The 22553-nt window shown below is 37.1% G+C and overlaps 1 pseudogene; it reads left to right on the top strand.

Moving 5' to 3' along the window:
• The first annotated feature begins 235 nt into the window (after positions 1–235).
• LOC125931366 (glyceraldehyde-3-phosphate dehydrogenase-like) lies at positions 236–18276 on the top strand (annotated as a pseudogene).
• Positions 18277–22553: the final 4277 nt, after the last annotated feature.

Below are 22553 nucleotides of genomic sequence, written 5' to 3'. Positions count from 1 at the left end.
TTCAGTATGACTTTAATGAAGAAGATGATCAGCTGGAGGTAAATTTATGCAACTGAAATTTCCAGGGCACTTGATTTTAATAGATTTATTGAGTGAATTTCAAAATAAGCCTGCCAAGGTTTATAACTACTCATTTCTATGGCCATACTCATGCCACATTTTAGAAACTCTACTGAATTCTTTTTCCAAATATATATGTATATTTAGTTTTGAATAAATCTTAGCACACGTGAAAATGTCCGGTATTGGCAGAAATCTGTTTTAGATGTTTTCAAAAGACATGCGAATGAATCATTGTTTTGTAAAAGTTTGCTAGCAATTTAATGTCTTACGTGGGGATCTATTTACAGATAACTTCTAATAGCAGCAAGATACTGAGTATGGGGTATAGAAGTGGTTCACTCCAGGTGCAGGCACCGAGGGAACATACCGCTGTAGGAGAATTTAAAAATAACGATAAAATTCCCCAAAGTTATTTTTTTCTAATATCACCATGCACCGGAGATTATGAATGACATCAGTGATAAAATCTTCCTGAGCCAGACTGCTCCCATTGCCTATCCTTCCTTTAGAATGCTACTCTCTAACAGTAAGTGGTAAATATTTGTGCTAACTTGTAAATATTACTTATGAATGTACAGCCATCCTTCCATCCTTTGTGTTGATATGGTTGCCAGGGCAGTGCAGAGTTCCCTTGAAATAGCTGTATTACAGAGAAAGACAGATACCATATGTTTTCACTCTTATGTGGATTCCGAGAAAATTAACAGAAGACCATGGGGGAGGGGAAGGAAAAAAAAGTTAGGGAGGGAGCCAAACCATAAGAGACTCTTAAAAACTGAGAATGAACTGAGGGTTGATAGGGGGTGGGAGGGGGGTGGGTGATGGGCATTGAGGAGGGCACCTGTTAGGATGAGCACTGGGTGTTGTATGGAAACCAAGTTGACAATAAATTTCATATTAAAAAAAAAGAAATATCTGTATTAAGAAATTTCTAGGAGCATCTCGGGGGCTCAGTTGGTTAAGTATCCAACTTTGCCTCAGGTCATGATCTCGCGGTTTATGGGTTCCAGCCCTGTGTTGGGCTCCGTGCTGACAGCTCAGAGTCGGGAGCCTGCTTTGGATTCTGTGTCTCCCTCTCTCTCTGCCCCTCCCCCACTCGCTTGTGCTCTTTCAAAAATCAACATTAAAAAATTTTTAAAAAGGAATTTCTATGAAGAAATCTGTATTGAATAGGCAGCAAAAATATAGAGGAGGTGTATATAGATCAATACCTATTACCTACACTTAAAAATTTTCCTCTTTATTGGTGCAAATGTTACAGCCTATAATGTATATACATCTTCAGTAAACAGCCTGATACAGTTTTCCATGTATATGTATCAGTATAAACATATACATGGAAAAATGTATCAAGCTGTTTATACAATATATATAGTATAATATATATAATATATATATATAGCTGTTTATATATATAATCTTCACCTAGATCAAGATATAGGGTATTTCCATTAACTAGATGTTCCCTTTGCATCCTTCCCAGTCAATACCTAACCCCCAGAGGGAACTACTAGCCTAACCTCTATCCCCGTGATAGATTAGCTTTTTTCTGACTTGCTCATTATATAAATTGAATCACATAGTGAATAAAGAAAAAGGAAAAAAAAAAGGGAAATCTGTATTTAGAAATGTTCCTTCCATTCTTTTGAGATGAAGTCCTGTGATGTTTTTCATTCCTATGTTGTGTCTATCCCATATGGACCTGTGATCTGGCTTTTATCCAGATCAGCCCCCACCAAACATCTTAATGCCCCTCAAAACCATTAATCCAGCTGTTTCAGACTAGAGAGGAGCAGGCTAGGCAAGCCTTGCTATAATTCTAGTTCCTTTCTTTCCCTTTAATTCAGCATAATTACAGATTCCCCAAACCTTCATTTTTCATTAAAATATCTAATGCACATTTGCTGTGTTTATGGGATACCCTGTAAACAAATGGTTAAATGGTCAAATAAGCTTGGGAAATGTTGCAGAATATATTCTCCTTTGGGGAAATCAAAAGCACATTAAAGGCACTGAGAAGTCCTATAAGAAAAAAAAATGGATATACATTCATTGAACCCAGTGTTTTCAAGCTTACTAAGAAAATTTTTTTGCATACCAATTTTAAATATCCCATGAAATTAATGTTCTCTAGTAGGAGCTATGGGATATGCGGGTCTAATTACTTTATTATCACTTTATTGAAAAGCCATCCGTACGTTCCATGGGCAAACTTGCATCTCTAATAAATCACTTTCAATACTGTTGGCATTTTAAACAATTTTGAGCTAAATGTGAGACAGTTTCATGATTATAAACCATACTATTATTTAAGGGAAACCTAGCTTTGACTAAACTAGAAATGAGTGCCTTTATACAGCACATTAAATAACGTTGTGGATATGTCCTCCAGAAAAATACCAGAGCAAGTATAGTTGTGAATTGTTTTTAATAGCATCTTCAGATAAAAGCTGGGCAGACAACATTAAATTCCAATTCAGAGATAACAATCTACCAAAAGGGAGCTGGTGAATTACACATATGCTTATTTTATTATTTTTATTTTTTTATTAGAGAATAAAGTGGTATATATAATTTTCTAAATGACAGCAACTTATACATTTAAGCTCCAAAACTATTTCTCCCCCTTATTTAGTCATCTCTGGAATGAATCTTCCTAGAATTCAACTCATTTAACAAATTGTATTACACCTTTTTCTTGATTACTTGAGGCACAAAATGAGTGATATCACTATTTGACAATATCACTATTGCCACTATGCCTACTATCTCCTTTCTTCTGAGCAGGTGTCTTTTCTGAGAACATCGGGTTCAATGTTTCCCTATCAAGTTAACTTTAATTTGCATGTGATCTTAAATCGACGGGCTTTAGTTTCTCCTAAGCGGCTGCTGAGGTCTTGATGGAGAGGTTTCCCCCCTTGAATGTGTAGTTATGTTGCAGATAGCTGTTGGATGCCATGGAGGGAGATGGGGAATGATAGGGAAAGGAGAGCAGAGTGGACTAGTGGGAGGGTTCCATTGTGGTCATTGAAAGAATGCACTTTGGTATTCCTGAATTCTCGTACTGGCTTCAGTACTAACTAGTTGTTACCTCTGGCAAATTACCTAACTGGTGAGCCTCAGTTTTCTCATCTGTAATACACAATCACTGTGTTTACCACGGTGTAAGTATTAAAGGAGATACTAACTGTCGGATAAAGTTGCAGGTCAGAACTAGGTTGAGAGCCACAATGATAGCATACATAAACAGTACACAGACATTGGGACTCTAGAAAAGCAACAAGTCAAAAGCCAAATGACAACCAAGAGCCCGAGGGAATATTTTCTGCCCAAAGCAAGGAAAGAGTTCTAAAATACAAGCCAAGAGTCACCTCTTTATGAGACAGGACTAACTAGTTAAACGCGTATGTTTTGGAGTCTGGCAGAATTGGTTTTAAACCAAGGTACTGAAACATACTAGCTTTATTACGACAGTCAAGTTACTTATCGTAAACCTCTTTTTACGAATATCTAAATGGGATAATATTGTACCAGAGGGTAGTTACGAGAAGTATGCAAACACACACACGCACACACTTCCTTAATGTCTGGCTGTAAAACCCAATAAATAGCCTGGCTTCACACATTCCTCCATTGTAGCACTATAAAATATGTGATAAACGAACATCTTCACATTGCTTACTTTTCTCCAATTTTATGTCACAGAAGGAGTCTGGCCATTGTAAAATTGCATTTGGCGAAATCCCTAGTGAGTGCTATCACCAAAAATTTAGGACGGAGAGTGAAAATAAAAAGTCAAAAGCTTTAAATTTGGCATATTTGGACGCTTGGTATTTTCCTTAGTTGTTCCCCGCCTTGGCTGCAGATTCTAATTACCTGAGGAACTTTTAAAGATCCCAACGCCCAAGCTACACCGGAGACAAAGTAAATCAGAATTTCTGGGTGTGGGACCCATGATCAGTAATTTGTAACCTCCCCAGGTGATTCCAACATGCAATCACGTTTGAGAACTGCTGCTCTAGATTAGCGGTCGTCAAATCTGACTGTGTTAGACTCACCTGAATACCTTTCAGAGTTTGTTCCAGAACCAGTGGGCACGTACTGGGGACCTGCTATAGGTCAGGGATGGTAACACACGGTTTACATATATTGTTTTCTTTACATTTTACAATATTAGAACATGAATTCATAACATCCCTAATCTTCAACAGAACCCTATGAGGTAGGTATAATTTTCTCATTTTGAGACTTTAAATTCCACAAGGAGTTATGTATCTTATTTGCCTTATCCTCAGAATCTAGCATAGTACCTGGCACAAAATAAACAAGCGATAAGCATTTGCTTCATGAGTAAGCAAACAGAATCTCATGCGAAAAAAAAAAACCGCAGAGAATTTAAGAAATTTTCCAAAAGCTGCAGAGGCAGGATGGAAAGCCGAACCTGCTTCAGGAGCCCATGCTTTCCACACCCTGCCACATCGCTTTTCTTGTTTGCCTGTGGAACTGTATCCACTTTCCATAACAGCACCAGCAGGAATCACGTAGGTAAACTTTAAGACTGTCGATGAAGTAATTCATCTTTTTGTGCCATCGCAAGCGTCCCCCAGAGCGGTCCTAAAATCCACTCCAGAGCCCCTGCTTACACTCAGCAATGCTCACATACACTATAATCAACCTTTATGAGTTGGAAGGCAAACCCAGCTAAACTCAATCTCTTTCCTCCATGACCATCTTAGAAGAATCCTAGACAACTCTAATTTCTCCCTTTATTTGAATTCCTAAAATACTTTTCATTTCTATTATTTATTTTGGTACACATTACCTCCTGTCACATATATGTAAGTTTCATGGAAGCATGCTCTGTATTTCCAGAATTATGAAATCTCTAAAAGCAGGTAACGACAGCATATACTGTGTCTCAGACCCTGTTCTAAGCACTTCATATATATTATCCCACTTATTCTTAGAATAACCAGTTGAAGTAGGTACTTTTAATATATTCACAAATGAAAAAAACAGTTATATTGAAATAGTTGTCAAAATATTTTCAAATTTATACAATACAGTAATATATTTTCTTCCTTATAACAAATTTGGTACAAGATGATCATCAGGTCTACAAGGATCATAAATTTGACATAAGATGAGCTCAAATTTTATTTCACTATAATTACAACTTTTTTATGCACATGGAATTATCTGCGTTGTCTATTGCTGACAAAGTCATAGGTATGGTCTCTTTATTCTAGTGCTCTGTTGCCTACTTTCAAAATCAAAGGAAATGCTAATTTTTTGGAGATGGGGGAAAAAGAGATGTAATTTTCCCTTTCCAAATTCACATACCAGTTGAATTTAATTAGCAGAAACCCAGGATCCATGAACTCCAAATTAAGATCTCCTGGCCCCAAAACAGTTATTAGGCATTGAACCACCTGCTACTTCATATGCTCAAATCTTTATGTAGGGAAAAATCAAGTTAGAAGATGTACTTTACTCCTTATTAGCTTGGAAATATATTTTGGTTGTAGTCACATCAATTATTAGTGAACATTTGAATCAGGATTTGGAGTACTCCATTAACTGGGTTAGTCTGTGAAGGAGTTGAGAGATATTCTAAAGAGAATTGGCTTGTACCTTTGGTAATTTTCCCAAAATTTCATCACTGTTCAGGAAATTGTAAAAGAAAAACAAAAAAAAATTAAAATTGCAACCAGTGCTAGCTAGCTTCTATTTTTACACATAGCATCCATTTAACCACAAAGGTTGGCATTCAGTAATATACATTCAACTTTTCCTTAAAGTACAAGTTCAGCCCACAAAAAAAAATGCAGATTATTTTTTTTTATCTCACAATAGGGCAAGATACTGATAAAAGTCACAACCTTAATGGTGCTAGTAGGATCTTAAGTCAGCTGCCAAATCGAAATCGGTATCATTCTTATTAGAGTGCCAACAAAATTTTTCATGTTATAAATTGCAGAAAGAGCTTTATTTTGCTTTGGATAAGGTAATTCATTCATGATATATTCAGGCTAATGAATATGATTTTCTGCTGTATTATATATATACACATACATATATACATACACATATACATATATAAAACATTTTCTTTGGGGAACAAAATAAAACAGAATTCTTATTAATGTATCTTTTGAAAAAAATAAACATGTTTAAATGTTCTTGCTAGTCTTTACTAAAGTTCTAAAACTAAGTGTTTGACTTTTAAACCTGACAGATGGCAGCTCCCCCCACCACCTGCTTTTCATTTTTTTTCCATCTCATTTGGCATAGTTTACCGGCAACAGGGAAAACCTAGCTTTCTTAGCAGCAAATCAGACCAGATCTTTCATTTCAAACAGATCCAGTTAATTGAAATACAATGCAACTTTGAAAAGTGCAGGGACATAAACCGGCAGAAGAAGCTACAACTTGAGAGGTAATTAATTGCAACTTCTTTATGTCAATAGGGTTGTACTCTAATTGTTAAATATGCACTCATTAAAAAGGTACATTATTCAGGCTCTTCTATGGAATTCCCAATGGAAGTTTGGTTTACTGAAGAAACTTTGGCGCAGAGCAGGTATCATGAGGTCACTGACGACAGGATTTAAAATGAAATAAGCAAACAAACAAACAAAAAACAAATGGAAGCTATTAATATGAGAACAGGGTTACAATGTTCACAATTTTGCCATGTTGCCCTTCAGTACCATGACTTAGTAAGTTACTTAGCAATATCCTACGGAATTATCTTCTTGGTGCTGTGTTCATAGAACACATCACATCCAAGTACTTTGTTATACCTTCATGGGGTAGGCAATAAAGCCTTAGCTTAGAGTCACAAATATTTAGTAGTGCCTGTTTTATTTTTCTAATGTTTATTTATTTTGAGAGGGTGGGGGAGGGACAGAGTGGGGGTGGGGAGAGAATCCCAAAGAGGCTCCACACTGTCAGCAAGGAGCCCAATGTGGGGCTCAAACACACAAACTGTGAGATCATGACCTGAGCCAAAACCAAGAGTTAGATGCTTAACTGACTGAGCCACGTAAGTGCCCTTAGAAAAAAAATATTTTAGTTGTTGAACTATTAGTGAACCAAATAACAAAATTGTGGAACTAGGACATTACTTATTTCCTTACTGCATGAATAAGAATTTAAATAAAATCAGTAAAGCAAAATGATGCTAATTTCAAATGAACTAGGATAAATAAAAAGTCAGAACAAATTTATCCATGAACAGGAAATTTCAGTCCCAGAACATTAGTCAAATAGGAAGAGGCTCTGAAATTTTCTCTTGGTCAATTTTTCATGTAAATATTGATTCCAAAGACATAGAATGAAAACAAATAATAAATGTTTTATATCAATAATCTATTCTATTTTTCCAGTTAAGCATCTACTGGAAGAAACTGGTTTCTTGCTTGTTTGTTTGCTAGATCACTTTATATTTTTCAGGTTTTCACTTAAATTCCAGTTAGTTAACATACAGTGTAATATTAGCTTCAGGTGTACAATATAGTGATTCAATACTTCCCATACATCACCCAGTGCTCATCACAAGACCCCTCCTTAATCCCCATCACCTATTTAACCCATCTCCCCAACCACCTCCCCTCTGGTAACCATCAGTTTGTTCACTATATTTAAGAGTTTACTTCTTGGTTTCCCTCTCTTTTTTCCCCCTTGTCTCATACGGTATTTGATTTTCTCTGACTTATTTCACTTAGCATAATGCTTTCCAGTTCCATTCATGCCATTGCAAGATTTCCAATGGCAAGATTTCATTTTTTTATGCCTGAGTAATATTCCAGTGTGTGTGTGTGTGTGTGTGTGTGTGTGTGTGTGTACCTCCTTTTCTTAATCCATTCATCAATCAATGAATAATACTTTGGCTATTATACATAATGTTGTTATAAACATCAGGGTGCATGTATCCCTTTGAAGTATCTTTCTATTTTCTGGGCAAATACTTGGTAGTGCAATTGCTGGATCGTGGGGTAGTTCTATTTTTAACTTTTTGAGGAACCTCCATCCTGTTTTCCACAGTGGCTGCACCAGTTGGCATTCCCACCAACAGTGCAAGATTCTCCACATCCTCACCGACACCTGTTGTTTTATCTGTTGTTGATTTTAGCCATTCTGACAGGTGTGAGGTGATATTTCATTGTAGTTTTGATTTGCATTTCCCTGATGATGAGTGATGGTGATGTCGAGCATCTTTTCATGTGTCTACTGGCCGTCTGTATGTCTTCCTTGGAAAAATGTCTATTAATGCCTTCTGTCCATTTATTGATTGGAGTATTCCATTATGGGTGTTGAGTGTTATAAGTTCTTTATAATATTTTGGATACTAAACCTTTACCAAATCTATCATTTATAAATATCTTCTCCCATTCTGTATGCTGCCTTTTAGTTTGTTGATTGTTTCCTTAGCTGTGAACAAGCTTTTTCATTTTGATGAAGTCCCAATAGTTCATTTTTGCTTTTGTTATCTTTCGCCTCAGGAGAAATATCTAGAGAGAAGTTACTGCTTGTGGTCTCTTCTACGATTTTGATGGTTTCCTGTCTCACATTTAGGTCTTTCATCCAATTTTAATTTATTTTTGTGTATGGTATAAGAAAGTGGTGTTTTCCCACTGGACATTCTTTCATTCTCTGCCAAAGATTAATTAACCATATAGCTGTGGGTTCATTTCTGCATTTTATATTTTATCTACTGATCTATGTGTCTATTTTTTATGCCAGTTTTAGCATACTGTTGTGATGACGACAGCTTTGTAATATAAAGTCTGGAATTCTGATGCTTGCAGATTTGCTTTTCTTTTTCAAGGTCGCTTTGGCTATTTAGCTATGGAGTTTGTTGTCAGTATTTAGGTCAATTTCTGGGTATTTCGGATGATTTGGTAGTTATGTAGTTGTACTCGTGGGATGAGGTGAGCCTAGGGTTCTCCTACTCTGTCGCCGTCTTACTCCCTCCTAAGAAATTTGGTTTTAACAGATTTTACTTCTCATGGTAATGGCTGATTATTACTATCATTTTGTAGTTTAGTCTATGAAATTAAATTTAAATACAAAGTTTCCTATGGTTCACAAACCTATAATGTTTTCTATCTACAATGCAACATGCATTTTGGACTCTAATACAATATTTTAGGAATGGATGGACTTACTAAATGCATCTTATGAGTTCTTCATGTAGAGATAATCCAACACTAGAAGAAATGCAACCCAAGTATAACTGTCACACTGATGTGTTGCCACTAAGATTTGATATTCACTAAACTCCTACAGGTGGCATACTTGACACTTGGCATTTCCTATATTTTTCTTATTATTCCTCACAATAACATTACAAAACAGATTCATTTAAATAACTTGCCCAAGATAAATAGGAAAGCCAAAACTATAATTCAAACCTGACTCCAAGCTTCCTGCTCACAACTTCTAAACTGCATTCTTTATCTTAAAATTATCTCTGAAAAGTGCAATACTCTGCAATGGGCATTAATAACAGAGACAGACAGAGAGACGGGTAGAAAGAGCCGGAACTTCCAGAGAGCTGAAAAGAATGTGTCGTTATCAACTCCCAAAATTTCCTCCTCTACATATGTGAAGTGAGTTCAGAACTATGAAGATTTGACACCAAAATCACACCTCAGCATCACTTCAAGACGGAATGCTGAAATTACAAAATGACCGAGGGAAGCAAAGTGAAATCAACAATACTGAGCACACAGTTACTTACACTCACGCCTCCATGACTCTTCCCTGCCACAGGGCTTTGTGATGAGCAGTGCAGACTGGGGAAAGCTGTGAGGGGTACTGTGGCTAGAGAGGCCTCAGCGCGATTTGGAATGTGCACCTTTAGGTGCACTGGCCGCCTCACGACGGCGACAGATTGTCGTGACGCGACAACCTGTCGCCAGATTAAACCAGCTCTAAGTCTGAACACAGTGATAAAGGGTTCAGGGAAGTCAGAGTACGGAGTACAGGTAGGAAATTTCAACATAAATTTGGTTTCAAGGGCCAGAGGCAATTTGTAGAACTACGTAATATTTAAAAGGACAGTTTTACAATCCCTTAGCTCCTGGGGGGAGAATAAAGGCTACAGGGAAGGAAAAATCAGTCCGTGGCAACTACATGACGTTGGGAATGAAGAAAGAAAAAATGGAAATTTAAAGTCCTGAAAAATACAAGGTAAACTTAAAACCAAAGATTCACAACATTCAAAACCCCTCTCTCGCCATCAAAGTAAATAAAATAAAATAGAGAAATAATGGAGAAATAAAACACTACTACAGAACCTAGACTTTGCTAGACTGACAATAAAGGGCAATGTTAAACTAGGAATCTTATAAATCACCCCAATGCCATAAAAGCGGGCAAGAGGGAAGTAATATCCATGCCGAAATATTTACAAAATTAGGAATGAAATTTCACTCAACTGAGTATATTAACCCTGAAAAACACCCTTGAAGCAGAATAGAAGTCTAAGTCTACACTACAAAAAGAATTAAATATATTAAAACAAGCACTTAAGAATACGAAAAAAATCAAACATGAGCAACAGGAAATCTCATGCTTTGCTGCTTGGAATGAAAAATGGAATGATATGGCCACTTCAGAAGGTGATTTAGCCATTTCTTACTAAGGTAAACATAGTCTTGTCATACAATCTAGCAATCACGATCCTAGGTTTCAACTGATTTGAAAACTTATGTCCATACAAAAACCTACACGCACATGTTTATAGCAGCTTTACTTAAAATCTCTAAAGCTTATAAGGAATCAAGCAGTCCTTCAATACATGAATGGAGAAACAAATTGTGCTCTATCTTTATAATAGAATACTATTCAGCAATAAAAAGAAATGAGCCATGAAGCTATACAAAAACATGGATAAACCTTAAGTACACATTATTAAGTAAAAGAAGCCACTCTTTAAAAGGCTACATACTGTATGATTCCATTTATATGACATGCTGAATAAAAGCAAAATTCTAGAGATAGCAAGTGGATCAGTGGTTGCCATGTGTTTACCGTGGGGAGGGTTGAATAGCTGAACCACAGGACTTTTGTGAAGGAGGGGCAGAGAATGACTTTACTCCCCCCTCCTGAGAGTGGACTGCACATAATTACTTCTTTCTAAAAAAGAAAAAAAAGGAGTAACTTTCCAGTGGAGAACCATGACAAAAGCTAATTCAGCTAGGTGGCTGAGGTTAAGATCAGACCTAAAGAGCCATGAAAACTAAATATATTATGGTATTCTGGATGTGATCTGGGAATATAGAAAGAATGTTAAATAAAAATTAAGGGAATATAAATAAAGTATTGATTTCTTTTAATAATAATGTAATAATATTGGCTTATTAACAATGACAAATATACCATGGTACAGAAAGATATAACACCAGGAAACTGGGTATGGGATTTATAGGAACTCCATACTATTTCCCTAATTTTGCTATAAATTTAAAACACCCATAAGATATAAGGTTTATTTAAAGTACTAAGCTATTTAACAAAGAAAGTATGACTCAAGGATTGTATATCCAGCCAAGGTTTTCTTTAAATATCAATGTTACTAAAATAAAATTTCAACATAAAAGAATAAACATAAAACCATGGTTGCCAGGGGCTAGGGGTCAGGGAAAATGGGGAGGGGTTGGTCAAAGGACACAAACTTTCAGTCATAAGATGAATAAGTTCTAAAGACCTAATGTAGATCATGGTGACTATGGTTAATAATACTGAATTGTACACTTGAACTTTACTAAGACACTAGATTTTAAGTTTTCTCACCACATCAAAAAAAAAAAGGTAATTATGAAAGGCAATAGATGTGTTAATTTGCTTGACCGTGGTAATCATTTTACAATGAATACATATACCAAACCATGATATTTTTTTTTATTTTTTTTATTTTTTAATATATGAAATTTACTGTCAAATTGGTTTCCATACAACACCCAGTGCTCATCCCAAAAGGTGCCCTCCTCAATACCCATCACCCACCCTGCCCTCCCTCCCACCCCCCATCAACCCTCAGTTTGTTCTCAGTTTTTAACAGTCTCTTATGCTTTGGCTCTCTCCCCCTCTAACCTCTTTTTTTTTTTTTTTTCCTTCCCCTCCCCCATGGGTTTCTGTTATGTTTCTCAGGATCCACATAAGAGTGAAACCATATGGTATCTGTCTTTCTCTGTATGGCTTATTTCACTTAGCATCACACTCTCCAGTTCCATCCATGTTGCTACAAAAGGCCATATTTCATTTTTTCTCATTGCCACGTAGTATTCCATTGTGTATGTAAACCACAATTTCTTTATCCATTCATCAGTTGATGGACATTTAGGCTCTTTCCATAATTTGGCTATTGTTGAGAGTGCCGCTATAAACATTGGGGTACAGGTGCCCCTATGCATCAGTACTCCTGTATCCCTTGGATAAATTCCTAGCATTGCTATTGCTGGGTCATAGGGTAGGTCTATTTTTAATTTTCTGAGGAACCTCCACACTGCTTTCCAGAGCGGCTGCACCAATTTGCATTCCCACCAACAGTGCAAGAGGGTTCCTGTTTCTCCACATCCTCTCCAGCATCTATAGTCTCCTGATTTCTTCATTTTGGCCACTCTGACTGGCGTGAGGTGGTATCTGAGTGTGGTTTTGATTTGTATTTCCCTGATGAGGAGCGACGTTGAACATCTTTTCATGTGCCTGTTGGCCATCCGGATGTCTTCTTTAGAGAAGTGTCTATTCATGTTTTCTGCCCATTTCTTCACTGGGTTATTTGTTTTTCGGGTGTGGAGTTTGATGAGCTCTTTATAGATTTTGGATACTAGCCCTTTGTCCGATGTGTCATTTGCAAATATCTTTTCCCATTCCGTTGGTTGCCTTTTAGTTTTGTTGGTTGTTTCCTTTGCTGTGCAGAAGCTTTTTATCTTCATAAGGTCCCAGTAATTCACTTTTGCTTTTAATTCCCTTGCCTTTGGGGATGTGCCGAGTAAGAGATTGCTACGGCTGAGGTCAGAGAGGTCTTTTCCTGCTTTCTCCTCTAAGGTTTTGATGGTTTCCTGTCTCACATTCAGGTCCTTTATCCATTTTGAGTTTATTTTTGTGAATGGTGTGAGAAAGTGGTCTAGTTTCAACCTTCTGCATGTTGCTGTCCAGTTCTCCCAGCACCATTTGTTAAAGAGACTGTCTTTTTTCCATTGGATGTTCTTTCCTGCTTTGTCAAAGATGAGTTGGCCATACGTTTGTGGGTCTAGTTCTGGGGTTTCTATTCTATTCCATTGGTCTATGTGTCTGTTTTTATGCCAATACCATGCTGTCTTGATGATGACAGCTTTGTAGTAGAGGCTAAAGTCTGGGATTGTGATGCCTCCTGCTTTGGTCTTCTTCTTCAAAATGACTTTGGCTATTCGGGGCCTTTTGTGGTTCCATATGAATTTTAGGATTGCTTGTTCTAGTTTCGAGAAGAATGCTGGTGCAATTTTGATTGGGATTGCATTGAATGTGTAGATAGCTTTGGGTAGTATTGACATTTTGACAATATTTATTCTTCCAATCCATGAGCAGGGAATGTCTTTCCATTTCTTTATATCTTCTTCAATTACCTGCATAAGCTTTCTATAGTTTTCAGCATACAGATCTTTTACATCTTTGGTTAGATTTATTCCTAGGTATTTTATGCTTCTTGGTGCCGGTTAAGCGCCCGACTTCGGCCAGGTCACGATCTCGCGGTCCGTGAGTTCGAGCCCCGCGTCGGGCTCTGGGCTGATGGCTCGGAGCCTGGAGCCTGTTTCGGATTCTGTGTCTCCCTCTCTCTCTGCCCCTCCCCCGTTCATGCTCTGTCTCTCTCTGTCCCAAAAATAAATATAAAACGTTGAAAAAAAAAATCACCTTTAAAAAAAAAAAAAAGCCAAACCATGATATTATATACGTTAAATATTTACAATGTTTATTTGCCAAGTATACCACAATAAAAATGGAAACATTTTTAAAAAGAATTTAAGGAATTCTGCGCCCATTAGCCTTTCTTGAGGCATCTACTAGAGGATGAATTTTTATACAAGTGATGACAGAGATAACTTCAGCAAAAGGACTAATGTTGAATATTTTAAAACATACATATAAAACTAAACCTGAGTGAAGATGAAGGTAAAAAATTAATTTATAAATGTTATGTATTACAAAACAATTAAAATTATGCATCTAAAAAATAAAAGAGAGAGGAAAAAGGAAAATAGAAAATGCTTATAGTTGTATAGCATGGGTGGGTTTTAAAGAACACTGGAGAAAAAAAACACACACACACACACACACACAAAACCAAAACCAACAAACCAAAAATGCAAACTACCAAACCAGAGAGTGAAGGGTTAAATAAGAAAACAGGGGAACAGGGCACTAAGCTTATTTTTTTTAAAAAACATAAGCATGGGTCAGTATAAATATGGACATTTCCTAATTGGGTCCTTTGACAAGACGTAGACACAATGACAACCCAGTAGCAAAGCATACCCTTGGCCTAGATCTTGCTTTCTAAATACCACTTTCCAATGAAAGAAACTAGAGCTCATTGGAGAAATGGCTGATTTTATGTCTGCAGTAAGTGAAAGTGAAAATGGGCTTGTAGCATCTTATAGTGCCAGAAAACAAGATTCTGCTCAAGAAACACAAGGATGGAAGCATGTCAAAGGAACACAGGAATCAATCTCAAGGAACTCCAAATGGCCAAAATTGGGATAAAATAAACAGTATACAAAACAGAAGAGACTCATAAATATGGAGAACAAACTGAGGGTTGTGGGAGGGGTTGTGGGAGGGGGGATGGGCTAAATGGGTCAGGGGCACTAAGGAATCTACTCCTGAAATCATTGTTGCCCTGTATGCTAAGTAATTTGGAAGTAAATTTTAGAAAAAAATTTTAAAAAAACAAGTTAAAAAAAACAGTATAGTACTATGTACAAAAATATTTTAATATTTATGTTTTATTATATAAAATATAAATTAGGGATCATTATATACAGTATTATGTTTTATATATTATATAAATTTATTTGGAATAGCAAAACAACATTAGATTTTAATCAAAAGTATAAAATAAATATACATGATCCTATACTGACATAAATAAGTTATTGGATAAATAAATAAGCCGGCTACATGGGACAAATCCTTAGATAAGAATTCTAAATATGCATAAGTATTCCCTGGAAAGCTAGATCTTAATTTCCCACACTCTGGAGTATGGAATGGACTTATTCTTACATCTAAAGCATAGAATACTATAAGTATAGCATACTTATAGAATACTTACTATCTTAACCACTTTGTTCTTTATTTTCAAGATTGCTTTGGCTACCTAGGGTCTTTTGTGTTTCCATACAAATTTTAGGACTGTTTGTTCTACTTCTGTGAAAAATATTGTTGAGATTTTGATAGGTATTGCATTGAATTTGTTGCTTTGGGTAATATGCATATTTTAACAATATTAATTCTTTGAATCCATGAGCACAGAATATCTTTCCATTTATTTGTGTCTTATTCACTTTCTTTCATCAATGTATTACAGTTTTCAGTGTACAGGTCTTTCACCTCTTTGGTTAAATTTATTCCTAGGTACCTTATTCTTTTTGGTGCAATGGTAAATGGGATTGTTTTCTTAATTTCTTGTTCTGATACTTTGCTGTTAGCATATAGAAACATAACAGATTTAAAGTTTTTGCACAGCAAAGGGAACCATCAACCAAATGAAAAGGCAACATACTAAATGGGAGGAAATATTTGCAAACCATCTATCTGATGCAGGGTTGATATCCAAAATATATAAAGAACTCATAGAACTTAATAGTAAAGAAACCATCAGTCTGATATAAAAATGAGTAGAGGGCCTGAATAGACATTTTTCCAAAGAAGACATACAAATGGCCAACAGGCACTTGAAAGATGCTCAACACCACACTAATCATCAGAGAAATGCAAATCAAAACCAAAATGAGATAGCACCTCACACCTGTCAGAATGGCTATTACCAAAAATACAAGAAAATTAAGTGTTGTTAAGGATGTGGAGGAAAGGGAAACTTTGTGTCCTGTTGGTAAGAATGTCAATTGGTACAGCCACTCTGGATAACAGTAGGGAAGTTCCTCAAAAAAATAAAACAGAACCACCATATGATCCAGCAATTCCATTTCTGGGTAGTCACCTGAAGAAAACAAAATTGCTAAGGCAAAAAGATGTATGCACCCCCTATGTTCATTGAATCATTATTTATAATAGCCAAGATATGAAAACAACCTAAGTGTTCATTGATGGATGAATGGATGAAGAAGATGTACACATACATAATGGACTACTACTGAGCCACAAATAAAGAATGAAATCTTGCCATTTGTAGCAACATGGATGGGCCTTGAGTGTATTAAGTGAAATAAATCAGAGAAAGACAAATACCACATGATCTCACTTACACGTGAAATCTCAAAAGCAAAATGAATGAACAAACAAAACAAAAACAAAAGCAAAGCTCATAGAGAAAACAAAATGGTGGCTGTCACAGGGCAGGGGGTTAGGAGTTGGATAAAATGAATGAAGTAGGTCAAGAGGTACAATCTTCCATGTAAAAATAAGTCATGGGATGCAACGTGCAGCATGGTGACTATGGTTAATAATACTATAGTGTATGTTCGAAAGTTGCCAATGGGAGTAAATTTTAAAAGTTCTCATTATAAGAAAAAAATTTTATAACTTTATGGTTATGGATGGTAACTAGACTGATTGTGGTGATTATTTTACAGTGTATACAAGTTTCAAATCATTACATTGTACACCTAAAACTAATATAGTGTTTTATGTCAATTATGCCTCAATTAAAAAATCAGTTCTCATTAATCTATAGAGTTCAAGCCCCCCAAAAAATTGCAGTTGTGTTTTAACAACAGTAAAATTACAGTAGAATTTATAGGAAAAAGTAGAGATTTATAAGTAGGCAAGTCAATCTTGTAAAGGAGAAACTAAAGTTCTTGCCTTCTGATGTCTTAAAACAGAGTACAGGATCATTGCAATCAACACAGGATAGCATTGGTATAAGAACACATATTAAAGAAATACTCCAGGTGCTCTGCACCTCCTCATTTGACAGATAGCCACATCTTTGGGTGCAGTGCTAACCATGTTGCTTAACATAACGGTGAGGGTTGGAGAAAGCCAATTTGGCCCTATTGGGTGCCTGGTCACCACAGCTGCTTTTAACTTCGGCAAGGTGGTTATTGTCACCATCAATGACGCTTTCCTTGACCTCAACTACATGGTCTACATATTCTAGTATGATTCTACCCATGGCAAATTCCACAGCACAATCAAGGCTGATAATGGGAAACTTGTCATCATCGGAAGGCCCATCTCCAACTTCTAGGAGATCCCGCCAACACCAAGTGGGGTGATGCTGGTGCTGAGTATGTTGTGGAATCCACTGGGGTCTTCACCACCATGGAGAAGGCTGGGGCTCACCTGAAGGGTGGGGCCAAGAGGGTCATCATCTCTGCCCCATGTGCTGATGCTCCCATGTTTGTGAGGAACATGAACCATGAGAAGTATGCCAACTCCCCCAATATCGTCAGCAATGCCTCCTGAACCACCAACTGCTTGGTCTTCCTGGCCAAAGTCATCTGTGACGACTTTGGCATTGTCCTCTGGCCAAGGTCATCTGTGACAACTTTGGCACTGTGGAGGGACCCATGACCACAGTCCACGCCATCACTCCCACCCAGAAAACCTTGGACGGCCCCTCTGAGAAGTTGTGGCATGATGTCTGAGGGGCTTCCCAGAACATCATCCCTGATTTTACTGGAACTGCCAAGGCTGCAGGAAAGGTCATCCCTGAGCTGCACAGGAAGCTCACTGACGTGGCCTTCCGTGTCCCCACCCCCAACCTGTCAGTCATGGATCCAAACTGACACCTGGAGAAAGCTACAAATATGATGACATCAAGAAGGTGGTGAAGCAGGCATCAGAGGATTCCCTCAAGGGCATCCTGCGCTACACTGAGGACCAGGTATCTCCTGTAACATCAACAGTGACACCCATTCTTCCACCTTCAATGCAGGGACTGGCATTGCTCTCAATGACCACTTTGTCAAGTATGACGATGAATTTTGCTAAAGCAACCAGGTGGTAGACCTTATGGTACAAAAGGCCTCCAAGGAGTGAGAGACCCCAGTGACAAGAAGAACAGAGGCCCTCAGTTACTGGGGAGTCCTCTCCCCAACTCATCCCTCAACACACTGAGAATCTCCTGACCTCTACACAGTTTCCATCCCAGATCCCCTGAAGAAGGGGAGGGGCTTGGGGACCCCTGCATTGTCATGTACCACCAATAATGTAAACTGTACTCAGAAAGGGAAAAAAATGAAAAACCAAATACTCTGATGGAACAGAATAAGGAAAGCAAATATGAATAGATTCACATATGTGTAAGAATGTGAATATAACATAATATATGACAGAATTAACAGCACAAATCAAAAGAAAAAATTGGTTCAGCAAATTATGTAGGAAGGTCCGTCTCATTGTAAGCAAAATATAAACCTGTATCTCTTAAAAATACTTTAAAAGATGGACTATTGGGGCGCCTGGGTGGCTTGGTCGGTTAAGCATCTGACTTCGGCTCAGGTCATGATCTCACGATCTGTGAGTTCGAGCCCCGCGTCGGGCTCTGTGCTGACAGCTCAGAGCCTGGAGCCTGTTTCAGATTCTGTGTCTCCCTCTCTCTCTGCCCCTCCCCTGTTCATGCTCTGTCTCTCTCTGTCTCAAAAATAAATAAACGTTAAAAAAAATTTTTTTTAAATAAAAAAAAAATAAAAGATGGACTATTCACTGAAGTTCTATTTATAAAACAAAATAATATACAGTTCATCATATTAAATGTAGGTGAATATTTTGTGTTCCCTAGGTCTGGGGACGCTCTTAGAACATGATTCAGAAGCACATACAATAAAGCTAAATTTATGAATTCAGTAATTTGATTTCTGTCCAATGATATTGACAAAGTTAGTAGACAGATGATAGAATAGAAAAAATTTATTAGCAATGTCTAAAACTAATGAGGGATTAATATCTGGAATATATGTGATTCTTTTAAAATCCAACCATTAAGGGGCACCTGGGTGGCTCAGTCGGTTAAGCGTCTGACTTCGGCTCAGGTCATGATCTCACGGTTTCTGAGTTCGAGCCCCGTGTGGGGCTCTATGCTGACGGCTCAGAGCCTGGAGCCTGCTTCCGATTCTGTGTCTCCCTCTCTCTCTGCCCCTCCCCTGCTCACACTCTGTCTCTCTCTCTCTCCTTCAAAAATAAATAAACATTAAAAAAATTTTTTAAATAAATAAAAAATAATAAAATCCAACCATTAAAATACAGGAATAAAAGTAAAAAAAAAAAATAGGCAAAGGAGACAAAATGGGAGAATGAATTCTAAAAAGCCTAATAAACATACTCAGTAGTTTCCAAACTTATTAATAATCAGAAAAATGTCAATTAAAACACTGATGTAATAATCAAGACAGTATGGTATTGGCACAAAAACAGACACATAGACCAATGGAATAGAATAGAGAACCCAGAACTGGACCCACAAATGTATGGCTAACTAATCTTTGACAAAGCAGGAAAGAATATCCAATGGAAAAAAGACAGTCTCTTTAACAAATGGTGCTGGGAGAACTGGACAGCAACATGCAGAAGAATGAAACTAGATGACTTTCTTACACCATTCACAAAAATGAAGTCAAAATGGATGAAGGACCTGAATGTGAGACAGGAAACCATCAAAACCCTAGAGGAGAAAGCAGGATAAAACCTCTCTGACCTCAGCCGTAGCAATTTCTTGCTTGACACATCTCCAAAGGCAAGGGAGTTAAAAGCAAAAATGAACTATTGGGACCTCATCAAGATAAAAAGCTTCTGCACGGCAAAGGAAACAGTCAATAAAACTAAAAGGCAACTGACGGATGGGAAAAGATATTTGCAAATGACATATTGGACAAAGGGCTAGTATCCAAAATCTATAAAGAACTCACCAAACTCCACACCCAAAAAATAAATAATCCAGTGAAGAAATGGGCAGAAGACATGAATAGACACTTTTCTAAAGAAGACACCAGATGGCCAACAGGCACATGAAAAGATGCTCAACGTCGCTCCTCATCAGGGAAATACAAATTCAAACCACACTGAGACCACCTCATACCGGTCAGAGTAGCTAAAATGAACAAATCAGGAGATTATAGATGCTGGTGAGGATGTGGAGAAACGGGAACCCTCTTGCACTGTTGGTGGGAATGCAAACTGGTGCAGCCGCTCTGGAAAACAGTATGGAGGTTCCTCAAAAAATTAAAAATAGACCTACCCTATGACCCAGCAATAGCAATGCTAGGAATTTACCCCAAGGGATAGAGGAGAACTGATGCATAGGGGCACTTGTACCCCAATGTTTATAGCAGCACTTTCAACAATAGCCAAATTATGGAAAGAGCCTAAATGTCTATCAACTGACGAATGGATAAAGAAGATGTGGTTTATATACACAATGGAATACTACTTGGCAATGAGAAGAATGAAATCTGGCCATTTGTAGCAACGTGGATGGAACTGGAGAGTGTTATGCTAAGTGAAATAAGCCATACAGAGAAAGACAGATGCCATATGTTTTCACTCATATGTGGTTCCTGAGAAACTTAACAGAAGACCATGGGGGAGAGGAAGGGGGGAAAAAAAGTTACAGGGAGGGAAGGAGGCAAACCATAAGAGACTATTAAATACTGAGAACAAACTGAGGGTTGATGGGGGGTGGGGGAGAGGGGAAAGCGGGTGATGGGCACCTGCTGGGATGAGCACTGGGTGTTGTATGGAAACCAATTTGACAATAAAGTATATTTAATATTAAAAAATTTTTAAAATAAAATAAAAATTAAAAAAGTAGAACGCTGTATATGTACAAATATGGCCAATCACTGTTAGTGGGAGAGTGCACTGGTACATGTATTCTAAAAAGCAATCTAGTAATATTTAATCAAATAGGTGTGTGTGCATATACATGTGTATGTATATCCACAAACTATGATTCAACAATTACACTCCTGGGTATAGGACACAAAGAAATGTTCACATAGGTTCATAAAAAGACCTATACTTCTATATCCTTTGCTATGGTATTTGTGGGTGCTGGGGAGTTTGATGCAACTGAATGTCCATTAATGGGTGAGTGAATAAGTAAAGTGGGATAAGGAACCACACAAAATATGACACATCATTTAGAAGCAACAAATTAAGTGTACACATAGCAACATAAACAGATATGAAATGCATAGTGCTTAGTGAAAAAGAAATGTAAAAGAGAGAGATCAAATCCATCCATGTAAATAGAAATATGCACAAAACTGTACTCTTCATTCTGTGAGAGCACATCTAAATAATTAGAGAAAACAAACACATTAAAAGACTGCTTGTGATGAAGGGAGTATGAAAAAAATTGATGAAGGAGATGATGATGCAAGGAAACAAACCGATGATCAGAATAACTCCAAATGAAATAGAATTGAGGGGAGCCTGGGTGGCTCAGTCGATTAAACATCCAACTCTTGATTTCAGCCCAGGTCAGGCTCTCACAGTGGTGATCAAGCCCTGTGTCGGGCTCCTTGCTGAGTGTGGAACCTGCTTAAGATTCTCTCTCTTCCTCTCCCTCTGCCCCTCTCTCCTGCTCATGCCCTCTCTCTCAAAAAAAAAAAAAAAAAAGAAAACATAAATTAACAATTTTTGATAAAATTGAAATGCAATTCAAAGGTTGCTTCCTCTACCTACCCCGTGGCCAATCAAAATATACAGGGTTTTTAGCCACAGGTCCTAGATAAAACTTTAAGGATTAATTTGTGCCTGTGGCTGAAGTAATTATAAATGATGTATCCCAAGGACCCATCAATTCTATTCCTAAGCACATATTCCTAAAAAGCTATCATATATGTCCTTAAGATGGCAAATATTTTTCTGATGGCAGAGAGCTGGAGGAGTAAAATGATGGTAAGAGATACACCCAGGAGTACTGTGCATCATTTAGAAGTAATGAATCTGATATACAGATAAACATAATCCTGGGTAGCAAAAGTAAGAAAGAGAATGTGATGTGTAATACAGTACCATTTACTTAAACTTCAAATACATAAAAATCTATGCACACATAAAAATACACATTTTGTAAGAATACAAACAAAACTACGCATTAAACAATTGGAATGGTTGACTATAGACACATTAAAAAACTCTAAATCTCCCTGAGTTTCATTTTTTTACATCAGGAAAATGCAAACAATAATTGCAATTTAAAGTTTTCCAAAAAAATAAAAAACGAAAAAAGAATGACTTGTAGTCTTTGATTTTCTTTTTCCTATTTCTCACCTGAAGTCTTTAGATTTAGCCCAAGATAATTAGAAATTCGC

Source organism: Panthera uncia, chromosome X (genome assembly GCF_023721935.1).
Source record: "Panthera uncia isolate 11264 chromosome X, Puncia_PCG_1.0, whole genome shotgun sequence".
Lineage (NCBI taxonomy): Eukaryota > Metazoa > Chordata > Mammalia > Carnivora > Felidae > Panthera > Panthera uncia.
Note: the sequence above shows the minus strand (reverse complement) of the source record. Positions and strands in the feature narration are given on the sequence as shown.